This window comes from Ahaetulla prasina, chromosome 2 (genome assembly GCF_028640845.1).
Source record: "Ahaetulla prasina isolate Xishuangbanna chromosome 2, ASM2864084v1, whole genome shotgun sequence".
Taxonomy (NCBI): domain Eukaryota; kingdom Metazoa; phylum Chordata; class Lepidosauria; order Squamata; family Colubridae; genus Ahaetulla; species Ahaetulla prasina.
Genome location: NC_080540.1, coordinates 142409633 through 142431079, shown reverse-complemented (window position 1 = coordinate 142431079; position 21447 = coordinate 142409633). Strand labels below are relative to the sequence as shown.

The 21447-nt window shown below is 39.8% G+C and overlaps 1 long non-coding RNA gene across 1 annotated transcript; it reads left to right on the top strand.

Annotated features, from left to right (window-relative positions):
* The first annotated feature begins 3702 nt into the window (after positions 1 to 3702).
* LOC131192583 (uncharacterized) lies at positions 3703 to 11464 on the top strand. The gene is made up of 3 exons (XR_009153755.1): positions 3703 to 3835; positions 4785 to 4878; positions 11318 to 11464. It is a non-coding gene; the product is annotated as an uncharacterized LOC131192583 (long non-coding RNA).
* The last annotated feature ends 9983 nt before the right edge of the window (positions 11465 to 21447 follow it).

Genomic DNA, 21447 nt, shown 5'->3' with positions numbered 1-21447 from the left:
TATCCTTTGTAGCAGGATAATTGCAGACAATATCTATAGTTGTCATTCAGATTATTTCCAGATTTTTTCCAGCACATTCATATATCTGAGATTAACATGAATAGCACTTTTTTCTAGTCTGTGGTTTCAGGTTTTTTGTTTTGTTTGTTTGGATTGTTACGTATGATCGTTCATATTATGTTCACTACCACGTATTCTCTTTTCTACAATCAGTGGAAGTAGAATAAGTCAGGCCAGAGATGATATCCTGTGGGCCTTGAAACTTTTTCCTCATTTTCTGCAGGATTAACATTATAAATAACTTTCCTGCCCAAACAATGAAATGCAAAATAGTTACTTTGCAGACAGCCATGTCTGGCTTCATGGTTGCTAATAATGCCATGTGTTTAGTTCAGCTTGACTTCCATCCTCATTTTAGCATAGCAACAAGGCAGACCTCATGTGGTGTGATTTATAATATATCACAACCTGAGACAATCTTCTAGTGGTTATCGCTTTTATTGACATCTTTCTCATTGTATATTGGTTGCTGAACCCATCAGAAACAGGAGAAAATGCTACACAGATGCCTTCATAAAAGTTCCATAACAATAATAACTAATAGGAAAGTGACACTGCTGGTCTCTTCAGATCTAAGTTCGATCATCAAACATTAACATTTAAAAATAATTATTGAAGAACATCCATATATATCTGTATCTATATTTAAGGGCTGGGTGGTCTGCTTTATTCTATATATTTGGCAGGAATGGATTAGACTGTGTCAAGAGGAGAGGCAAAGTTAACAGGGAACTGCCGGGAGACTGACCCTGTGATGACCCGGGGGATGGCACGAAAACAACACAGCCAGAAAACAGATCTAACTCCCCTTTATTGCTCCAACTTTGCCCCCAAACATCCCCACGTTTACCACAAATCCTGGAGCAAAGCTCTCATGCGTACCTTCAGCAGCCTCTGGCTGAGAGTAGTCCAGTAAGCAAGGTTAGCCAAACAGTAACCAAAGCAAGAAGTTCAGCAAAGCAGGCAAACTGGGCAAGCCCCACAAGACAGAGCACAGTAATTTCCAGGCATCGGCAAGTGCATGTGAGGCTCCACAGTTTCAATGCTTGTTCCCGACAAATGCTTCTCCCACTGGCACCTCCTTACATTTCAATCCCCAGGTGTGCCTTGTCAAAGGGGGGGCAGGGCACTGTCCTCCCTTGCAGCCAGGTCAGTCTGCATTGTTCTCACCTTCTCTCTTCTCTCCGTGCTCTAGGATCAGGAGGGGGTGGTCCTTGCTCTTTGCCTGAGCTCTATATCTCCTGCTCTTCCCTGTCTGCAAGTCTTTCTAATCCTGCAAAGTCCTGCCCGGACTGACTCTGCCCTTCTCCAGTTTCCTCCAAAGCCAATGGAGCTGCCCTCTCAATCTCTGTCAGTTCTTGTTCCAGCCTATTTCCCCCCGCAGATTCAGACTCCAATGGGGGCATGACAGACCCCTTTTAGTGCTCCAAGAAAGAATACAATATGTACACATGCATTGTAAGAGGATTATGGGCTTCATGGTTAACCTTTGTTTCTGTAGCCACCGTTGGTTGGGAGGAAATTTGACTAGATTGCCCTGTAGATTTGGAGTATAGACTCCAGAAATATCAATAGTATCTATAGAGGAGATTCTAGAAGAGGGAATATCAAGGCATATTTATGTGGTTTTTTTTATTTCATCCATTTGATTTATATTTTTCTATTCAGCTAAATATTTGGCACAGCTTAACAAAGTTTAATAAATTGTAAAATATAAATTAAAATCTAGGCTAAAACTAATTAAAAAATTAAATGTCTCTGCTGTATACATCAATCTATCCAGACGTAAAATCATGATTAATTTGAAGTCTTTTTAAAGTAGTATTTTATATTAAAATGTTTTTTTCAGATAAAAGCAGGACCAGGAATATTTATAGTGAGAGTAGGGTTCAAGGTACAGATTCTGTAACCCCCTTCCACCAATAGAGTAGATGGCCTGAGAAAGCAAGGCTTTAGGAACAGAAATCTCAGTTCCAACACAATCTATCTTTCATTCAGAAAAAATACAATTCTGTTTCAGCCATATTCTCCTTGAAAAGACAAACGCAACGTTTCAACCAGCTATGAACAGGGAAAAGGAATGGCCTCAAATAAGACTCCATAGGCCAGGTGGTAGAGGCTGGTAGAGCTATATCAGGCCTCAGCCACCCAACTCGGTAATGACTCTAGTTCTGGTACAGCAAAAAGTTTTATATTGCAAAGTTCTGGAAAAGGATTGAAGCTTTTCATTCAGGATACTGAATCCTTTTGATGCTGGCAAGGTACTATAGGGCTGCTAGGAAAGCAAATTCTATTTTCTAAACACAGCTGTATACTCATCAAAATTCTAAAACGTTTTTTTAAAAAATAATCAAATTTGCTCCCAACATGATTCATCATTTGCTAGCTTATTCTTTACAAAGCCTTTTCTTTAAATGTCATATGACAGCTTGTGTGTAAGAAAAGAAGAGAGTACAAACTGTCTGAACTACACTTAGACAAAGACAGAGATAAAAATAGATAGATGGCAGACAGACAGACAATGATAGATAGATTGATTAATAGATAGATAGATAGATAGATAGATAGATAGATAGATAGATAGATAGATAGATAGATAGATAGATAGATAGATAGATAGATAGATGGATGGATGGATGGATGGATGGATGGATGGATGGATGGATGGATGGATGGATAGATAGATAGGCAGGCAGGCAGACATCAGGGCAATATGTAATACTTAGCATGAATTTAGCTTTGAAGTATTTTTCTTTGCTGGATGAACTTGACCAACCATATGAGCTCCTGATACGAGCAATAAATCCTGTCCCAAACACAGCTTTTTGTATACATTTTTATGAAGCGAAATAATAAATAACAAGTTGGTTACTGGTTGCCATAGAGGGGACTCATAAGTTAATAATTTTCAGGAGCTGATACCAATGGTTTCTCTTGAGTAAATTGAATTTGGCACTTTCAGAGCAATGAAAGACGAACATTTTCCTGCTCAGGATGGAAGCAGAACCCCAAAAAGGCATATGAATTTTTTAATCGATGCAGTTTTATGTGGCTCTACACGAACGTTTATTTCACAGCATTCAATAAATTATTCCTCGGCAGATGCTTAGGATCATGGCCAAATGTCAGTCCAAGTATCAAAAGTGCTCTCTTGAATGTTTAGAGCTTGCCTCGGGCTCCTTCTCTTTCTTTCTTCCTCCTCCTGCATACAATCCGGGTTTTAAAAGAGGCCTTTTAAGAAGTTCTGAGCAAACATAATATTTGCTCTGATTAGAAAAAAAAAATCAACTCCCAGTCCCCTCCAAAATAAATAAGAGATCCTCACATCATCATTCTTCATTTAGGAGTGTCGGAAGTAAAGTCCCTGGAAAATAGCCTTGGAGACTGCACCGGGATGACCCTTTAACCTCTGCAGGCATGGAGGATCAGTTAGCTGCGGTATTTTACCAATTAATTTTGTGTCTAAAGAAACCAGACTTTGGAGATTTGCATCCCATCACAATAATAATCTGGGTTGAGCAAAGCTGGAAGAGCGACGTGCACAAACCTGCCTAAAAGGGAGAGTCATAGGCTACCTCGGCAGCAATTTTCTCACACCCAGAAGTTTCTTTTTCTTCCTGGTCCTTGGTGGCGTCACAGGACATGGTCAAGTGCAGGTGTTTTTCCTCATCATATCCCTAGATCCCTCTTGTAGGCCTTTGGTGAGGAGGAAGAATATTTTGCACCTTCAACAAAACATCAACCCAAAATATTGCATGCTACAGCTAATGCCAAGGTAACATTACACTTTGTTAAGCCCTGCTTTATTGCTCAGTGTCTTCTAACAATCTAAGTGCTGTGGCTTATTCAACAAACAGTGTAGTGCAGGGGTGTCAAACTCGATTTCATTGAGGGCTGCATCAGGGTTGTGTTTGACTTCGGAGGGGGGGGCATGGGGGGCACGGGCAGCTCGATGCCACTCATGTAGGGGGTGCCTGTGGGAGCCCAAGCGCTCTGCCAGAGAAAATGAGCTCTGTTTTTGGCTGCAGTGCTCTGCCAGAGAACAAGGAGCTCAGGAGGGCTGCCTGTGACCCTTCCAAGCTCTGTTTTTGCTGGCAGAGGCGCTGTGAGCAAGTCCTTTGTTGTTTCCAGCCCCGGAGGCCAGATCTAAGTGAGTTGGATCCGGTCAGTGGTGGGCTTCAAATTTTTTAGCAAGGCTATACCCACCCTGGTTGCTGAGTGGACATGGCCTAGTCAACCTCCTGCACCACAGTGGGGGGGCATTTTTTCCCTCCCCGGGCTCTGAAAGCTTTCCTCGAGCCTCCTGGAGGGCGAAAATGGCCTCCCCAGGCTCCGGAGGCCCTCTGGAGGAACTTCCCAAACTTCAGGTAGGTCCTTTTTTTGTCCCCCCCCCCCACAAACCTCTGCATGCACCCTGCACTTACCTGCATCCAAAATGGGCTACGTGGGGACTCCTAGAAGGGATGGGTGGGGCCAGCCAGGAGTGGGATTTCGACGTTCTCTGAACTGCCCAGAATATTAGCTAGAGATATTCTCCCGAACCCCTGTGAACTCCCAGCAGCCACCCCTGGATCCGGTCCCTGGGACTTGAGTTTGACACTCCTGGTGTAGTGGGTGGAACAAGATTTTGGTTCTACTTCCTCTAATCTTCAGATATTTTAAAAGTTGTTATTTCTGCCGGGAAAGTTTGATCAGATTGGACTTCTGCTTTCTGTCTTTTTCAGAATGCCCCAAGGGTGATTATAAGGGTGATGATATTGATCCCTTATTCCAGGAATCCCTGAGAAATTAAGCATGATGGTGCCTTCATGAATATCTGTAAGTTGTGTACAGATCCAAGTTGTGATATTTTTTTTAATTTGCATTTATATCCCGCCCTTCTCCGAAGACTCAGGGCGGCTTACACTGTGTTAAGCAATAGTCTTCATCCATTTGTATATTATATACAAAGTCAACTTATTGCCCCCAACAATCTGGGTCCTCATTTTACCTACCTTATAAAGGATGGAAGGCTGAGTGGGCCTGGTGGGGCTTGAACTTGCAGTAATTGCAAGCAGCTGTGTTAATAACAGACTGTCTTAGTCTGTTGAGCCACCAGAGGCCTTGAATGCAATTTTAAGTAGAACCCATAATTCCTCTACTTTTCAAGCACCAAATGTATCTTGGAACATGACTATCATGGAACACATATGCTGATATAACTTTAGCTGTGCACAGAAATTCTACTTTAGAAGCAGGCTGGGGTTAGTAATCATGGTGATGGCAGTGGTTCGACTGGTTTGGCCTGGTTCAGGTGAACCAGTTGTTAAATTGCTGGCTGGCCCCTCCCCTCCCAGCCCTGGCCCTTTCAGGAGTCTCTACACGCCCCATTTTGGCTCCCAAGTAAGTGTAGGGAGGCCAACTAGGCACAAAATGGGGCATGACCCATTTTTGCTCCCACGGGGGTGCAGATTGCAGAATGCTTCCTGTCATACCCCCCTGGTCATGCCCACCATGGCCACACCCACCCAGCTGGTCATTAGGGCAGAGAACCGGTTGTTAAATTATTTGAGTCCCACTGCTGGATCAGGGGTGGGTTCTACTTACATTTACTACCGGTTCGCATCGTGCCTGCACACATGCACTTGCTCTGCTTATGCACGCGTGCTTCTCTGCGCATGCACAGATCACTTTTGATGACGTTCCGGTCAGTGGGCCGGCCCTCCCACCAGTTTTACTACCTGTTCTATAGAACTGATCCAAACTGGAGGTTACCCACCACTGCACTGGGTGATGGACTATATTGAAAGTATGGGTTTATGTGTGTTGAGGGTGAGAGAGGGAGGGAGGGAATGAGAGAGGGAGGAAGGAGGGAGGGAAGGAGAGAGGGGTGAATCTGTTTCAGCTCACTCATTCAGGGTTCCAGAATGCTGGAATCACAGGACCTGAACAGAAATCTGACACTAAAATTTCGGTGACATTTTCTCTTCACTCGGAACGTCTGTGTCGTTAGACTTCTACAAGCTATGTTAAATCTACTGGGTAGTTTCATCTTTACAAAAAGGGGATATGAAACCAGGCAACTGCTACTGTATGTCAGAGACAAATATGCCTGACTCAGTTCAATGAGAAGGTTTGAGAAAATATTTATCCATCTAGGTATTCAGTTCATAATTTTCATCACATGCATCAGCACCTTCAGAACTAAGGATTTTCTCAACCCTATCCTAAAATAATCAAATCTCTTGAGTTCCACTTTTTGGAACATCATTTTTTCCCCTCTCTTGTAAAAATAGTGCCAATAACTGAGCCACATTTAAGTATTCTTTTGAACTGTAAGCCAGCCAAATAAAACTTTTTGTGTTTTTATGCAAAGGTATTTTATCATCTAAAAATAAATGCAACTTCATAAGAAAATATATTCCTGTGGTTAGCTGAGATAATCTAGAACATTAAGAGCCAGGATTTTGAAGGCCCTACTACAATTTTTTTTTGTTCTTAAATTGTCAGTGAATTATGTGTTTCCAAATATTTTAAATATTTTTGGTGAGTAGGTTAGATTTACATTTATATGTGCACATACATATAAATTCTGAAAACACACAAATTGTTTTCTAACAGTTGTATTTTTCACACACAGAGGAATGTAGATAAAATTCTGTCTGGTAAAATTCTGCCATGTTTACTTACTTCAATGTCTAGCAGTGAAGAGATGGATCAGTTGTAGCTGTACCACGCTGCAATAGAAATGTGCACAGATGATACCATTCCATTGGACTCTTTTTGCCCCTCCTCTTCCTCGCATCAGCAATGATAGTGGGGGTGATGCAAACACTATTTTTTGTTCCTTAACAGAGATGTGTAGCTAGCAAAACCCAATTTGCATCAGGCTAATCCTCACTGTGAGCCTTTGAGTTTCGGCTGATTTAGGAATTTGATTTAATGGGATGTTCTGAGTGTGGGCTGTTAATTTCTTCCATATAAATGAAGGCTTGCTATTAATTTCTGCAAAGAAAAATAAAATGGTGACTTTTGGGGGGAGGATGTAAAACCAGTCCAGTCCTCTTCCCCAAAAGGGCCAATCTTGGGTGACATGGAATTCGCATGGAGAAAGTACAGTAAAGTAAAGGTAAAGGTTCCTCTTGCACATATGTGCTAGTCATTCCCAACTCTAGGGGGCGATGCTCATTTCCATTTCAAAGCCGAAGAGCCAGCGCTATCCGAAGACGTCTCCATGGTCATGTGGCCGGCATGACTAAATGCCAAAGGCGCACGGAACGCTGTTACCTTCCCACCAAAGATGGTCCCTATTTTTCTACTTGCATTTTTTACGTGCTTTCGAATCGCTAGGTTGGCAGAAGCTGGGACAAGTAACGGGCGCTCATCCTGTTACGCAGCACTAGGGATTTGAACCGCTGAACTGCCAATCTTTCAATTGACAAGCTCAGCGTCTTAGCCACTAAGTCACCGCGTCCCCTATAAAGAACAGTAGAAAGGTATCTACAAAAGTCTTTCAAATTTTGAGGAAGGCCTTTTTTTTGTTTAATACAGAGACATTTTGTTATGCCTCCTTCCCCACTTCGGAGCAACGAGCTGGCCTTCAGCCAGTGGATTCATAGCTCTTATCAGTTGTGGCAGAGAAATCGCAGCTGCCTGCCAAAGTTCAAACAAATGACTCACAGAGTAAGACTTTTAGCTCTCTTTGAAACGGTTCAGCTAATTTTTGCTTCCCGTGGAATGAGAGCAGTCCCAAAGCTCCTTATATATCCTGTGGGGTGGGGCTCCTGCCCCACCCTTCCCTTTGATGATGCCGCCTCTCTAATCTTCTGAAGCGTGGGTTAATCCAAGCTTGATTATTATTATTATCAGCTGGGTCTGAAGGCGTAGCCTGGGGAAGGGAGGAATCAGGGGATGACGGCCTCATTACGTCCTCCGACTGGTCTGGTTCTGGCTCCTGGAGCCGGGACAAAGGAATCAGTGCTCCCAAGGTAAGCCTTACCAGCCCTTCCCCCTCACTTTCAGAGTCACTTTCAGGCATGGGGCCAGATTCGGGGGCTGGAGTCACAACACATTTTACTAAATATGCATTAATATTTTACTAAATATTAATACCCTGTTTTCCCCCTAAAAGACATCCCCTGATAATAAGCCCTATCGGACTTTTGAGTGCATGGCAATAAGGCCAAGTGCTTATTTCAGGGTTCAAAAAAATATAAGACAGGGTCTTATTTTCGGGGAAACACAGTAATTCCACATATTTTCCCAGTTCAGTAGAGAAATATGAAATAACCTATCCTTTTATTGAAATATTTCCTTTGACTATATTGAAGGTACTACATGCTGGCTCAAGAATTCTGGGAATTGAAGTCCATGAGTCATAAAGAGGCCATGGTTCCCCACCTCTGCTTTAGCATCACAACATAAGGAAGGTGGATCAGAGGAGGAGCTTCTTAATGACCACTAAACAAGCCACACCCAAGAAGGGATCACAAACCCAGATCATTTACAAATTCTTCACCTTCCCAGGAACAGCTCTTTCAAGGTGCTCAGAGCAAATTCTGTGATACTCCGAATCTTTTAATCAAAATATTGGTGGGTTTTTTCCCCTTCTTTGTTCTCATCCCCTCTTTTTTTTCTTTCTGTTTCCATATTGTTTTTTGGAACCTGAAAGCTACAGAAATATTTTTGTTGTCTAAACACTTTTTCTCATGAATCTAAAAATCCCTCTTGCTGAAAATCGGCAACTCTTTTGAGTCAGGAAATAGATAAAAACTATAATGTATTCCCTAAAATAAATTTGCCATAATCTGGGGGAAAAAAGGAAACAGTAAAAGAACTAAATATCCTAGATTTTTTGAAGTAGAGGACACTGCCTTCCCTGCTTGGTATTGTAATATTTCTTTCTGAAATTTCAACAAACAGCCATCTAGAAAAAAATTAAGTTTGCTTCTCTGCTATAATGAATAATTTCTTCAGAGACTCCACAATCTTATTTGTTGCTTTTTCTGTTGATTGAAGGAACTATGTTGCCTCAACAGTATTTTGTATCTACTTCATCTTCTTAATTAACTCATACAGCACAGCTGTAAAAGGTTGTCCTAAAGATTCCTTTTTCATTTATAATATAGTTCACTGCTCCCTGAACCAAGTAATAATATCTATTTGCCTATCTTTATACATCCCCAGGTTTCAATAAATATTTAAATTATTGTATCACTGCCTAGGTTATGTCATTGCTTGAAAAGATCAGCTATTTCCTCAAGAAATTAAGGAAACAGAAAAGTAAAGGACAAGGAAAGATCAACAATACCATTTAGGATTTTCTTTTCTTTTCTTTATGATAATTTTTCCCAAAGACAAATCCCACTTTAGAGAGACCTACTATTTACTCATATATACATATGAATATGAATATACAGACATATGTGCACGGATACACGTTCATACTATGGGGAATTATGAATCATTTCAAGAAAACAAAATAATGTGAAAATACTGTAATTAAACAAATATACAATACACTCCTATTGATGCTAATGCAGAAGTAATGGGACTTTATTATAATAGAATTCAACAGGGTTTAATTTTAGGTTGATTTCATATATATGTTTGCAATCCAAATCAATTAGAATTTATACAGAACCTCCTTAGGTGTACAAATGCAGTCTCTCCAATTTCATTTTTCAGTTGTTTTCAGACTATCATTATCAAATTGACAAGAGATCCTGAATGTTGCAGCCCCAATACTTTGGTGTTACGTTGGAAAGCTTATATTAATGAATTATTAAAGAACAAGATGTTTTTGGTTATGGACCAGAAACCAGTTAAATTCACAACATGTTGCTCTTTTGCCAAATTCTTCCTCTGGACTAATGGATTGGCTTAAACTATTTCTGAATTTATAAATTTGTCTTTTTGTGGTAAAGCAGAGGTGTAGGTATTTGAAATCAATCCATCCACTGAGCCTCTTCTGTGGTTAGCATTTCTGTTCAAACATAGAAGTGGATTTATAAAATGAGCTCACCGTGTAAAAATGACAGGGATTTGTTACCCTCTGCTACTATTTCTCGCTTAAAAATAGAACAGAACAGAACAGAACAGAATAGAATAGAACAGAATTACAGAGTTGGAAGGACCTTGGAGGTCTTCTAGTCCAGCCCCCTGCTCAGGCAAGAAACCCTATACTATTTCAGACAAATGGTTGTCCAATCTCTTCTTAATACTTCCAGTGTTGGAGCACGCACAACTTTTGAAGGCAAGTTGTTCCACTGATTAATCGTTCTTGCTGTCAGGAAATTTCTTCTTATGATTATATAAATGATTATATAAATTTACCTGCAGAAATGCCATTAACAAATCACCCAGTCTTCTTCCTAGCAATTTTGAGTGTAGCCAGAAACAGTTTTTGTGAGACTAATGATCTTGCTAAATTATCATCACAGAGTTTTTATTAACAGGAAATTAAAGAAGTCCATGATGCCTAAAATAACATCATAGGTTGTACATTGAGCAAAAGGTTGGATTTCATATTTTCCAAAATCCTTTTCAACTCTCAAAATATTAAAATATTAAAATACATTCCGCTTGCCATTGAACCAATCTCTGAAATTTACTTAGATGAAGAATTCCAAAGAACATTTATCTTATTTGCAACATATACAGTTGCATAGAATATCTTCAGAGTAAGGTGGGTGGCTTATAACTTTATAAATAAATAAATAAAATATAAATAAAACTTTATAAATATAAAGATAATAAACAAAATCTGAGAAAGGAAGTTGTAATGAATCATTAAGATTAGGTTTGCTAACACTGACATATTTAGTCTATATCTGAGTGCAGGACATTCCCATTAATGATATGCTTTTAATGGAGTATAAAGACCTACTACAAATGTAGATAGAATTGACACTTAAGAGTAAGATCGGGGTGAAATTCAGCAGGTTCTGATAGATTCTGGAAAACTGGTAGCGGAAATTTTGAGTAGTTTGGAGAATCGGCAAATACCACCTCTGGCTGGCCCCAGAGTGGGGTGGGAATGGAGATTTTGCAATATCCTTCCCCTGCCACTCCCACCAAGCCACACCACGCCCACCAAACCGTGCCCACAGAACCGGTAGTAAAAAATTTTGAATTTCACCACTGAGTAATAAGATAGGCAATATCTTAATTTGACAAATAAATACATATATCAACATGCATATGAGGAAATTCAAACATATCAATTAAAAATGAAATATTAAAAGATCACCTTTTTTTTTTTTTTTTTTTTGCTCAGGCTGTTTGGGAAGCAGAGGGTGAGTAGGAGAGGATTTGACTTTAGAAGAGTATTTCTAGACTGGACCGGATGAATTTCCAAATTAACAAGGCATGCATTTAAATACATCAAGGCCCAAACAAACACTGGGAAACTGAAAAGGTGAAAAGTCACTGCCTCTCCTTGTCCTACTGTCTTCCTTTTTTTTTTTTTTTGGCTGCTGTGTTGAGAGACACAAAATAAAATGGAGCAACATAACTTGTCTGAGTTTTATTCAAATCAGCCAATTAAAACATCAAGTTGAAAAGTCAGCGAACATGCTATGGTCACTCAGGAATTAAAGCAGGAAGGCATCTGTCTGTCTTCACCACAAAAGCATGCTTTTTTTTTTCAAAAAAAAAAAAAAAGATCTACTTCTGCAAAAACTATGACATTACATTACAGCCATGAAAAACACTCACTGAAATGTACCTTGACTGAAGGGCAGCTGTCATCGCCAGTGGCTTTCTTATAAAATCAGATTGAACTAAACTCAGATTTTTCATTTCTTAAAATGACGTTAAACGCAAAGAGGAAATTGTTGATCAGGTCCAGAAGAACCCTTAGTTTGCATTCTGAAAAATCATCACTTTGGTCCTGGAATCTCTAATTAAATATGTCTCAGGTAGAAAGGGAAAAATTTCTGTGAGAGACCTTGAAGGACCTCTGTTAAGAGACTTGTGACCAGGTGGCCAGTTGTCTAACTTCAAACAGGGCAGTTTCCCACATATTTTTTCTATATAATGTTTATTTATGTTTTATAGGAATGAGGAGCCAATTGCCCTCCAGGTGTTCTTAAGATACAATCTCCATCTTCATACCTGGAGATTATCTTTACTGGTTGAGACTTATGGAGATGACAATTTTCAATGGGTTTCATATGTACAATTAAGAGAAAGATTTAATATAGATAAAAAAGGTAACTGGAACTGAAGAACCTAACGTGAAATTTGAAACTGAGCAATGTACGAATGATGAACATGTGATTGCAAAAATGTATAAACTTTGCTGACATTGTTAACTTGTTCTTTTTCTGTTTCAAAAGATTGCACGATAAAATGGGCTAAGAAATTGGATTATAACATATCAATGGGAGAGAATGTGGGGAACTGAAATTCACACTGTATCATATTGTAAGACTGAAGTTTTATAAAGGACCCTTGGTATATGTCATCAGAGAAATGAGCTAAGTTGTACAAAGGTAGCCCTGGTCAATATTGAAAATATGAAAAACGTGGACATTTCACAATGCATAATGGACTTGTTAAAAAAAAGGAAAAAAGAAAAAGAAAAAAATACATGTTGATTGAAATAATTTTAAAGGGAAATACTAAAATGAAGGCAGAGGTTATCTCACTAGGACTTACAGACAATTATTTAAAGAAGATTTATGAAACATTGATTTGATATATGGAAAGTGCAGCAAGATTATTATATGCACAATTGACAAATTGACAATTGACAAATACTAACATACCCATAATAAGGACGCAGTGGCTCAGTGGCAAAGATGCTGAGCTTGTCGATCAGAAGGTTGGCAGTTCAGCGGTTTGAATCCCTAGCACCGCATAATGGAGTGACCTCCCGTTACTTGTCCCAGTTTCTGCCAACCTAACAGTTCGAAAGTACATAAAAAATGCATGTAGAAAAATAGGGACCACTTTGGTGGGAAGGTAATAGCGCTCTGTGCATCTTCGGCATTTAGTCATGCTGACCATATGACCATGGAGACATCTTCAGACAGTGCTGGCTCTTCGGCTTAGAAATGGAGATGAGCACCGCCCTATAGAGCCGGAAATGACTAGCACGTATGTGCGAAGGGAAACTTTATCTTTACCTTAACATACCCATAATGGAGGAATGGACTGTAAAGATGGCAGAATTAGCAGAAATGGGGGGGAAATGATCATTAAATGCTCTTTTTCTTGTACATATTTAAACAAACTATTGTTTCTTACCCCTTCACGGATTACTGCTTATCATGGCGAAGGGGCTAGCATAGTTTAATGAAGCTATGAGCTATGCCATGCAGGGACATCCAAGATGGACAGGTCATAGCAGAGAGTTCCAACAAAATGTGATCCACTGGAGAAGGAAATGGCAACCCACTCCAGTATCTTTGCCATGAAAACCCCATGGACAGTACAAAAAGGAAAAAAAGATATGATAATGGAAGATCAGCCCCTCAGGTTGGAAGGTGTCCAATATGCTACTGGGGAAGAGCAGAGGGCTAGTACTAGTAGTGCCAGAAAGAATGAAGCAACTGGGCCAAAGCCGAAAGGACGCTCAGCTGTGGATGCATCTGGTGGTGAAAGGAAAGTCCAATGCTTTAAAGATTTTTTTCTCCATAGGAACCTGGAATGTAAGTTCCATGAATCAAGGCAAGTCTGGACGTGGTCAGACAAGAGATGACAAGACTGAATATTGACATTTTAGGAATCAGCAAACTAACATGGACAGGGTGAATTTAATTCAGATGACCATCAGGTATACTACTGCGGACAAGAATCCCTCAGAAGAAATGGAGTAGCTTTCATAGTCAATAAAAGAGTAGGAAAAGCAATACTGGGATACAATCCCCAAAATGACAGAATGATCTCAGTTCAAATCCAAGGCAAACCATTCAATATTACAGTAATTCAAGTCTATGCCACAACAACTGGTGCTGAAGTGGATGAAATTGACTGGTTCTATGACGCCCTATAACAACTTCTAGAATTAACAGCAAAAAATGATGTCCTTATCATCATGGGGGATTGGAATGCTAAATTAGGAAGCCAAAAGAAAACTGGAATAGCAAGCAAGTTTGGCTTGCAGTATAAAATGAAGCAGGGCACAGGCTGATAGAATTCTGTCAAGATAATGCGACGGTCATAGCAAACACTCTTTTCCAACAACCCAAAAGATGACACTACACATGGACATCACCAGACAGTTAACACAGAAATCAGATTGACTATGTGCTCTGCAGCCAAAGATGGAGAAGCTCTATACAATCAGTAAAAAACAAGACCAGGAGCTGACTGTGACTCAGATCATGAGCTTCTCATTGCAAAATTTATATTTAAATTGAAGAAAGTAGGGAATAGCATATCCCTGATGAATATACAGTAGAGGTAACAAATAGATTTAAGGAATTAGATCTGATAGACAGAGTGTCTGAAGAACTATGGACGGAGGTTTGCAACATTGTACAAGAGGTAGCAACTAAAATCATCCCAAAGAAAAAGAAATGCAAGAAAGCAAATTGGTTATCTGAGGAAGCTTTGCAAATAGCCAAGGAAAGAAGGGAAGTGAAAGGCAAGGGAGAAAGAGAAAGATACACCCAGTTGAATGCAGAATTCCAGAGAATAGCTAGAAGAGATAAGAATGCCTTCTTAAATGAACAGTGCAAAGAAATAGAAGAAAATAATAGAATAGGGAGTACCAGAGGTCTCTTCAAGAAGATTGGAGATATGAAGGGAACGTTTCATGCAAAGATGGGCATGATAAAGGTCAAAAATGGCAGGGACCTAACAGAGGCAGAAGAGATTAAGAAGAGGTGGCAAAATTACACAGAAGAACTATACAAGAATGAGCTTAACATCCCTGATAACCAAGATGGGGTGGTCACTGACCTCCAGCCAGACATCCTAGAATGTGAAGTCAAATGGGCCTTAGGAAATCTGAGCAACAACAAGGCTAGTGGAGGAGACACTATTCCAGCTGAGCTATTCAAACATCTTAAAAGACAATGCAGTAAAAGTGCTACACTCAATTTGCCAGCAAATTTGGAAAACTCAAAAGTGGCCACAGGATTGGAAAAGGTCAGTTTACATTCCAATTCCAAAGGAAGGCAATGCCAAAGAATGTTCAAACTATCACACCATTGCACTCATGTCACATGCTAGTAAGGTTATGCTTAAAATCCTACAAGCTAGGCTCCAGCAGTATGTGGATTGAGAACTACCAGAAGTACAGGCAGGATTTCGAAGAGGCAGAGGAACTAGAGATCAAATTGCCAACATACACTGGATTATGGAGAAAGCTAGGGAGTTCCAGAAAAACATCTACTTCTGCTTCATTGACTATACTAAAACCTTTGATTGTGTGGATCAGAATAAATTGTGGCATGTTCTTAAAGAGATGGGAGTATCAGACCGTCTTATTTGTCTTTTGAGAAACCTATATGCGGGTCAAGAAGCAACAGTGAGAACTGGACACCGAACCACTGATTAGTTCAAAATTGGGAAAGCAGACTGACAAAGCTGTATACTGTTGCCCTGCCTATTTAACTTATTTGCAGAGCACATCATGAGAAAGGCAGGGATAGATGAATCAAAAGTTGGAATTAAGATTGCTGGGAGAAATATCAACAACCTCAGATATGCCGATGATACCACTCTAATAGCAGAAAGTGAAGAGGAACTAAAGAGCCTCTTGATGCGGGTGAAGAAGGAGAGTGCAAAAATTAGCTTGAAATGCAACATTAAGAAGACTAAGATCATGGCATCTGGCCCTCTCAATTCCTGGCAAATAGATAGGGAAGAAATGGAAGTAGTGACAGATTTTATTTTCCTGGGCTCCAAGATCACCGCAGATGGTGACTGCAGCCAAGAAATTAAAAGACGCTCCTGGGGAGGAAAGATATGGCAAATCTAGACAGCATACTAAAAAGCAGAGACATCACCTCCCAACAAAAGTGCGTATAGTCAAGGCTATGGTTTTCCCAGTTGCAATGTATGGCTGTGAAAGTTGGACCATAAGAAAGGCTGAGTGTCAAAGAATTGAGGCCTTTGAACTAGAAGACTCCTGCGAGTCCCTTGGCCTGCAAGGCAATTAAACCGGTCAGTCCTAGAGGAGATCAACCCTGACTGCTCTTTAGAAGGCCAGCTCCTGCAGATGAAACTGAAATACTTTGGCCACCTAATGAGAAAGAAGGACTCACTGGAGAAGAGCCTAATGCTGGGAAAGATTGAGGGCAAAAGAAGAAGGGGACGACAGAGAACGAGGTGGCTCGATGGAGTCACTGAAGCAGTAGGCGTGAGCTTAAATGGACTCCAGAGGATGGTAGAGAACAGGAAGGCCTGGAGGAATGTGGTCCATGGGGTCACGATGAGTCAGACATGATTTCACAACTAACAATAACATTGTCTCTTAAATAGAAACTGTCATAACTATAGGAAAAATATTACTTGCTACAGTAAATTTATTTAAGTTTTGTTCAAGTATACTGCACATGAATTTTAGTTGTAATCAAACAATAAATCTGGAACAGTGATGGAATGAAAGAATTAAAGCATAAAATAAATGATAAATAATATTTTTCTAGAGTTGTATTACAGCATATCTTGCTTTCCCCCCTGGATATTTCCTCTTTCTAGATTTAAAAAAAAAATTGACACACACACACACACACACACACGTGTGTGTGTGTGTGTGTGTGTGTGTGTGTGTAATATCAATGAAATAATATCAAGGATTCTGTCATAGTTCAGTAGTGTTGCAGGACCTAATTATCTCTTCTTGATCTGTCTTTTCCATGCACTGGTGTAAGGAAACATTTGTAGGGGGGTGGGGCAGAGGAAGGAAATGACAAGACATCCATTGTGACCTTATAACACAAACTCTGCCCTGCTGTTGCCATTCTGGTGCCATAATGGTTAGGAACAGGTACCTTTGCAATGGGATTTGTAATTATAAAAGATGGTGCAAAGCAACTAGTGAGACATGCTGCAATGTTGTCCCAGTATCACAGCATAGCAGCAGCTCCTTTGCTTTTCTTACTATAGACTGGTGACACTAATGCATGTTTGTTGTCTGCTAAGTAGTAGATTGGTACAAGCTGGACCTACCATTACTAGCTGCATAGGCAAAAATACATCTGCTGGAGCATCATCACCATAAACTGAACCAACGGTTGGCTTCCATGAACTTGCAATTTACAAACACAGATTAACGGGGTTGGAAGGGACCTTGTAAGTCATCTGCCCAAGCAGACACTACATCATTTCTGACAGATGGCAGTCCAGTCTCTTCTTGAAGCTCCCCCAACTTCCGAACTCATTGGTTGATTGCTCTGACTGTCAATTCCCCCCCCCCTTATTTCTAGGTTGAATCTCTCCTTGATCAGTTTCCATCCATTATTCCTTGTCTGGCCTTCATCTGAACAGCCCAGCCTTCCCCTGTGTCACCACCCATGGGGTGAAAAGATGCTTAGGATGCTAGGAATCGAGATCAGGAAATGACTCTAGAAAGAATACACCCCCCCCCCCCAAAATGATTTGGAATATTGCTTTCTCAGAAAACATGGAGGACAGGAGATGAACCTGCCTATCAAATCCTTATCAAATGGCACTTGCTGTCATAGTGCATACAACTAATGGCTTGGTCTGATCCTTCCAAATATCATGGCAGAACTCAAGGAGTGGCAGGAAGATGATGCTGAGAAGAGCAAAAACAAACACAAACAAATGTGCCATGCCATGCTCGATGCCTGTCCCACTGGATAAGAAAGAACCATAATTACAGGCTATCCCCTTTTTCAGAAGCTCATTTTACCAATATACTGTTAAGGACAAAAATGACAGTTAATGGTTAAGATATGGAAGAAAGTGGAGAGAGTGGTAGCTTGAATTGCATCTGGGCTAGTGGTGAAGGCACCAGGCTAAAACCAGGAGTCTGCGAGTTCTAATCCCACATTAGACATGAAAGCCAGCTGGATCTTCCTAATATCCCCACAACAATCACTCCGTGAGATGGGTTGGGCCAAAAGAGAGTGACTGGCCCAAGGTCACCCTGCTGGATTTCATGATTGAGGCTGGACTTGAACCTGGTGCCTAACTCCTGTTGGCAGAGGTTTTGAAAGTTGTTTAATTATTTATGTATTTGATTTAGAATTACCTGGTGCATCTGATCCAGGGGTGAAAGCTATCAGATTCTGACAGGTTCTGGAGAACCGGTAGCGGAAATTTTGAGTAGTTTGGAGAACTGGAAAATACCACCTCTGGCTGGTCCCAGAGTGGGATGGGAATAGAGATTTAGCAATATAGGGCATTTAAATTTAGCAATTTAGCAAAATAGGGCCTCTGGTGGCTCAACAGGCTAATGCAGCCTGTTATTAACAGCAACTGCTTGCAATATTGCAGGTTCAAGTCCCACCAGGTCCAAGGTTGACTCAGCCTTCCATCCTTTATAAGGTAGGTAAAATGAGGACCCAGATTGTTGGAGGGCAATAAGTTGACTTTGTATATAGTATACAAAATGGATGAAGACTATTGCCTGACATAATGTAAGCCGCCCTGAGTCTTTGGAGAAGGGCGGGATATAAATGCAAATAAAATAAAAAAAATAAAAAAAAATATTCTTCCCCTGGAGTGGGGTGGGAATGGAGATTTCCTGCCTTGCCCACCAAGCCATGCCCACCAAGCCATGCCCACAGAACCGGTAGTAAAAAAATTTGGATTTCACTACTGATCTGTTCTTATAAAAGCCAATAGGACAGTTCTTTCAATCTCTGCTGTTCCTGAGCTCAACTTAAAGTACTTTGCTAGATAATTAACATCTGCAGTAATGACATTTTCTTTTCTGCAGATTAAATGTTTTAATTCGTTGTGGGAATTACACTGGAGCTTGAAAGATAGAAGAGACTGTTTTAATGTTTGGTCTAGAATCTAGATACCTTTGTATTTATTAAACAGCTACATTTTCTTACACAAAGTAGTGATACGTTTTATTTTCCTAAAATATGTACAGTATAGACAGAAAAGTATGGAAACTTACCTATATGATGTCTATGGAAATGTTCAATCATCCAGGTCATAGTTGTCCCAAAGGTGCTTTTCTAAAAGGCAACTGAGAACTTTCCTTTTGGAAAAGCACCTTTGGGATTACCTATATAATATTTCCCATTAGCTAACATCATTCAGAAGCCATTAATGATGTGTTATTTATATTAAAATAGGGACAGATAAAAATTCTAAATGCTATAATATTCAAGATTGTAGTGGGTAAACACAGCAAAAGTGGCTGTGTTTATTTAACACAGTCTTAATGCAAATTATTTTATAATATTTGTCAGACTTCACCTTAATTATGTTTTACGCACAACTATTTGAAGCTGTCTGGCTGCTGAGCACTGAGAAACAGATTCAGTTCTCATAGAAATAGAAAACTGTAGATTATATGCTTGGTATCTGGCTCTGGAGGATAAACCTCATGTCGCGTGGGTGGCTTAGAAATGGAATAATAGTGATTTATCCTGTTTTACAGACTCTATTTTCATTTGGCTATATAAGGAGAACACTAATATATACATACACCGGTACAGTATATGCCCATTAAAGCATGTGATGAATGTTCTTGATGAAAGCCCACTTAAAGGATTCTGAATTCAAAACTATAGGACGGAAAGGTACTTTACTCCTTAAAAAAAATAGTGACTATGTCTGTAGAGGGTGCTAAAGATCTTTCCCACTGAAGAAAAAGGAGCAAGCTACTTCTGGCATTTATAAAACAACAACAACAACAACAACAACACACACACATATACATTTCTTCTCCCATGAGTGGGGAGTCATAAAAACAATTTATCATTTCATAACACTTTTGCCTCATGAACTTATAGTTTTTCCCCCTCAACATTTTCCCTACTTCTTCAAAGAGTATAGAAACATTTTAGATTCTTTATTTGGTGTTTTTTTTTTGACTTTTTACTTATAAGGCCTATACAATCCAATTGCATTTTAGAAGCAAAGTAAAATTCTGCTACTAGAGTCAAGAAGACATTTGACAATCTTAAATAATTTTTGGTTTGTTTTCTTTGTTTAAACATCAAGGCAGTTTAATGGTCATTTCAGCCGTAGTTTGAAGCTTTGATGACAGTATTGTAAGTATTTGGAGGTAGGAAAATTAATTTTCTTGATTATATTTATTTAGTGGCAAACTTTGTGTATGATAAGTGTCTGCAGGTATTTAAGTGTAAATAGAAGACTTGCTTGTTGCCTTCAGAGCTTTCCATAGAAAATGGCAGCTAATACAGTCCATTTGTCAATGCGTTTTATCTCTCTATAAATATATTACTGAACCAAGAGCAGCTAGCTAATAAGATTCTGTTAATTTAATATCCATTTTGAGCTAGTAGGAGTGTTGGTGACAATCCCAAGATGGTTTTGTTTGGGCTTGTGTTAAACAGCAATCCATTAAAAACAACTCAAAAAGAAATAATCCATCCAAAACTTTAAAAATTAAAACATGTCTAAATCCTGGTTCCAAGTTCTCCATAAGAATCACAGTTACGCTCAGCAAATGAAAAAAAACCCAACCCTGATGTAATTGAGTTTATAAAAGTAAGTTTGTTTTTTTAAAGAAAAGGTACCACATGTTCCTTTCAGGATGCAAGCCAAACAATTGCTATTACATTTAAATCACGTTCTGACACAAGGCTGTAGCAGTAAACCTGTTGGAAAGAAACAGAAGTCTTGTTGCGGAATTCAACTCCATTAAGAAAGCCCTCGTGTGTTTGAACTTATCATTCCCCATTTGCTCCAAGATGTTTTTCTTAGCTCCTTTTGCGGGAAAACAAAATATTCCTTTTTCCACCCCTCCATAATCAATCTGTCTTGCTCCAGAGCAAATGAGCTTTCAATGAGCGGACTCTTCAGCTTAATCAAGCCAGCTACCGGACAATTCAGCTGTTAGTCATCAGCCAGGCAGCTCTGACAGCTCTAAAAATTTGGCTCGGCAGAAGCCAGCGCCGAGTCTTGGACACCTTCAGAATACTAATTGACATCTGGGTTTGGCTTTGCTTATTTTTTCTGTGGAAAGAGCCATGCAAACACTGGGCAACTGGCACACCGCTCTAGTATCCTGGAGCTTTCATTCAGGATGCAAGATTCATTAGCTTTCTCCTCCTTCCCCTTGTTTTGCTTTCTCTTCTCTGTGTGTGTGTGTGTGTGTGTGTGTGTGTGTGTGTATGTGTGCGCGCATAAGCCTTTTCAGCACTGTTTTTCAAAATTAAAAATGAGAACAAGGCCTGCCTCACAATAAATATATCAACCGCTTGGAGAGGTCTTCCTTTTAATTTTTTTTTTTAAAACAGTCTTTCTGTAAGCTCATGATTTCTCAAGTCTTTA